General features: G+C 49.6%; 1 protein-coding gene across 4 annotated transcripts in view; it reads right to left on the bottom strand.

The window, feature by feature from the left end:
* The window catches only part of LOC135102264 (uncharacterized), a 44,201-nt gene extending 42,857 nt beyond the window's left edge, over positions 1 to 1,344 (bottom strand). For 3 of the 4 annotated variants that reach the window (XM_064007205.1, XM_064007207.1, XM_064007208.1), the window contains exon 1: positions 689 to 1,344. The gene's annotated coding sequence lies outside the window, so the exon portion shown is untranslated. The remainder of the gene's footprint in view (positions 1 to 688) is intronic. The other variant, XM_064007206.1, reaches the window with a different exon arrangement.
* Positions 1,345 to 3,754: the final 2,410 nt, after the last annotated feature.

The following is a 3,754-nucleotide window of genomic DNA, read 5'->3' as shown; positions in this document are numbered from 1 at the left end:
ACCTCTGCTGCCTTGAAGACGCGATTCATCCCTGTAACGAGTGTAGCCTTTGTGGAGCCGCATGCATTACACGTGAATTAGGATACTGCTCGTGTGTGTCGAGGGTGTATAAGGCGTGTGATGTGATGTGCTGTACCATGTGTGTACCGTGTGTGTGTGTGTGTGTGTGTGTGTGTGTGCGCAGCAGGGGGTCTGAGTGGGCGGGTCTCGAGGCGGGTGTCAGGAGCCTCGTTATGCTCGCTAACACAATTACCGCCTTGAGAGAGCAAGCTCATAATGAAGTTCACAAAGGCGGGTAATTCTCACATTGGTTACAGTATACATTCTTCAAACATTTACTCAATACCTCAAGATAATGTCTTCAAAGTAGTTAAAAGAAAACTGTTATGCGAGAGCGATGCGAATTTGCACCTTTATTATTCAAGGCAAATAACCTGAATGTTTTGTGACGTGCACTGTGAGGTGAGGTTGTTGCAACTGAAGGGAAAAGAGAATTAGAGCGTAGCTCAAAATCTTTGCTTTTACCACAATTCATTTCCATGTTACCTTTGATGCTCAAGGTTTCTTATTGCACAAAAAAAAAAAAAGCTTTCCCTCTTTGCATGCACGCCGCTCACCCGCTCACCAGGACGCCATTAATCACCAGCTGTGTGCTGCTGAACTGAATTAACAAAAAATTCTCACTCACCCTGACGCTGCGCTGTGTGTGTGTGCGTCCAGGAGCAAGGCAGAGTTCCTCGACGCGCTCCAGACTTTTACTGTTGTCTTTCAATACCTTGCGACTCGCATGACATTATCTCTTGATATCCTAACTCGCCCAAGTCTTCCTCGAGTCTTTGTGGCCGCGTATCTTCCTTCTTGCTTTTTCTCCGTTACTGAGTATGTAGTATCTTTAAATTAGTGAATTACAAATTGCGTTGTTAACAAATTATACAGTTCATCCATCCTTTGTGCTACTGTGGATCTAACATCTTGAATTCCAGCAGAGTAAGATCATCACATTTAATTTAATCACCGACTGATTAAAGGTGTTCGTGGCGGTGTGTGAGGTGAGGTCGACCCAGGTCAGGGCAGACCAGGCCGCGCCATGACCCTGACCACCTGTTGCCCCTGATGAACTGACCTACCTCAGAGAACCATACACGCCACCCGAGCCTCTTTGTATGCTGATGAGCGCTGTAACTTTCCCTTCCCCTGCAAACCATCAGCTGGTCACGTGGTCGCACTTGAGGCAGTCGGTTGAGGAGAACTTAGGCAAACAAAAGGAGGCTCAAGAACAGAGACCGCTGACAGAATGGTCTGAGACGCGACACACCCTCCCGCCGGGAATGTCGGAGCTGCACTGAGCCTATACTACGCGCCAAGCATTCCTTCACAGGCGAGGCACTGCCGCGCGCAACACATGGCCCGGTGACCAGCTCGCAGCGAGGCGCGCCGCTCGGCACACACTTGCCCTCATACTAATTAGTACATTATGTGTCATACTAATGCTTCACTTATATAGTTGTTTACCCTCATTTGCTGGGCGTGACAGGTATTTGATCAAGCCGGCTGCTGGGAGGGCGCTGAGTTTCATGGAGTATTGGTGTGTTGTGCACAAAACTGCCTGCGCTCTGGCCGTCCCAACGGTGCATACGGTATAGAAGCATTCTCCACAGCATACCTGGCTTTGATAATCATGTGCAAGAAATTATCCGTAATAAAAAGGAAACCCGAAGACCTTGGAACTTCGAGCTATAAATTTGGCTAGGTAAAATATTTGGCTTTCCTCGCCGTCCCAGACCTAAGGGAATTCCCGTTTTCCTGGAGCTTCTAACGTGAGACTGTAAGGCAGCGCTCCAAGTTGGGCGCTGATTGCTGACTTTTCTGTCAGTAAGAGCTGAGCGAAGGCAGGGCGGTGCTGGTTCTTTAGGGAGTCCCCCGGGTGTTGTGTGAGTCTTGTACACAACGAGGCGGAGGCGAACCCACTCAGTCACAGGGGCCCACTACCTGTAAGTGGGCCGGCCTGGCAGGCGCAGCGCCCATGGGCCTGGAGGTGGGTTTCCGATCCCCATTCCCGGGTGCGGCGGCGCTTGTGAGCGTCGAGGCGAGGCGCTCCAGCTGTACTCCAAAAAAAGAGGAAACAAAACTAGCAAACTAGACGTGCTTCCAGTGTCCCGCTCAGCGAGTCTTCATATGATTGTAAAAATAAGCAAAAGCCAAAACAAAATGTAGAAATATATAGAAAATGGAGAGAAATTTAAAACTGCATGACTTACACTTTGGCAGCTCCACCCTGAGCCTTGCATTAGTCATCACAGACTCGAGGTGTTTGATAAATATTTTAGTTCTGAGCTGAGCCGCAGTTTATCCATTAAATAAGAACGAAAAGAAGGAAAAGAATTTTCTTCCGAAACAGCTGTCCGTCATCATGATCTTTGCATGAACAAAGTTATACAGTATGAAATTCCTCTACTAATAATCTAGTGGATGGTTCTGTGAATATATCTTCCTTTGGACACGTTATTCGACAGGCAACCTTTGTATTCATGAAGAGGTTCACATCCCCGTACATAAATCTGGCGCAAAACTCTGACCAACACTAACACCAGACAAAGCTATAAATTTTAATGCAAGATCGCTCAGGAGAAGCTTTTGCGGGAATTAAATCCGTTCACTGTATGTGTTCTAGTGTAATAGTGCATATATATACATTCTGTTCTATCCCCCCTCCATCCCTCCCCTAGATACAAGCATCAGAGTTTGCAGGGCGCGCTCTTACCGAGAAGAATTTTACGGAAAATTCTGATGCGATTTACATACAGGTTATGAAGAGCGAAATATTCTGCCTGTAAGCGGATTGACAATAGAAAATTTGGATCGTATACCACACTTTTAATTACGTTTATGTAATACGAGAGTGACACTGTTTGTCCAGAAAATTGGATTTGAAAAGCAATTCTTCCTCTAATTTATTTAAGATAGACGCTGGAAGGATGATGCACCGTGTGATCACCAGTGAGCGATCGAGTGACGGTGCCAGGCTGAGGAGGACAAGGGTGGCACTGTCTGGGTGTCTGGGTGGGTGAAGGATGGCACACAGTGGGTGGGTGGATGAATGGTGACACAGTGGGTGGGTGGATGAATGATGGCACAGTGGGTGGGGTGGATGGAGGGTGGCACAGTGGGTGGGTGGATGGAGGGTGGCACAGTGGGTGGGTGGATGGATGATGGCACAGTGGATGGGTGGATGGAGGGTGGCACAGTGGGTGGGTGGGTGGATGGAGGGTGGCACAGTGGGTGGGTGGATGGAGGATGGCACAGTGGATGGGTGGATGAATGATGGCACAGTGAGTGGGTGGATGGAGGGTGGCACAGTGGGTAGGTGGATGGATGAAGGGTGGCACAGTGGGTGGGTGGGTGGATGGAGGGTGGCACAGTGGGTGAGTGGATGAATGATGGCACAGTGAGTGGGTGGATGGAGGGTGGCACAGTGAGTGGGTGGATGGAGGGTGGCACAGTGGGTGGGTGGATGGATGATGGCACAGTGGATGGGTGGATGGAGGGTGGCACAGTGGGTGGGTGGGTGGATGGAGGGTGGCACAGTGGGTGGGTGGATGGAGGATGGCACAGTGGATGGGTGGATGAATGATGGCACAGTGAGTGGGTGGATGGAGGGTGGCACAGTGGGTGGGTGGATGAATGATGGCACAGGGAGTGGGTGGATGGAGGGTGGCACAGTGGGTGGGTGGATGAATGATGGCACAGTGAGTGG

This window comes from Scylla paramamosain, chromosome 7 (genome assembly GCF_035594125.1).
Source record: "Scylla paramamosain isolate STU-SP2022 chromosome 7, ASM3559412v1, whole genome shotgun sequence".
NCBI classification, from domain to species: domain Eukaryota; kingdom Metazoa; phylum Arthropoda; class Malacostraca; order Decapoda; family Portunidae; genus Scylla; species Scylla paramamosain.
This window is presented reverse-complemented; position numbering and strand designations above follow the sequence as displayed.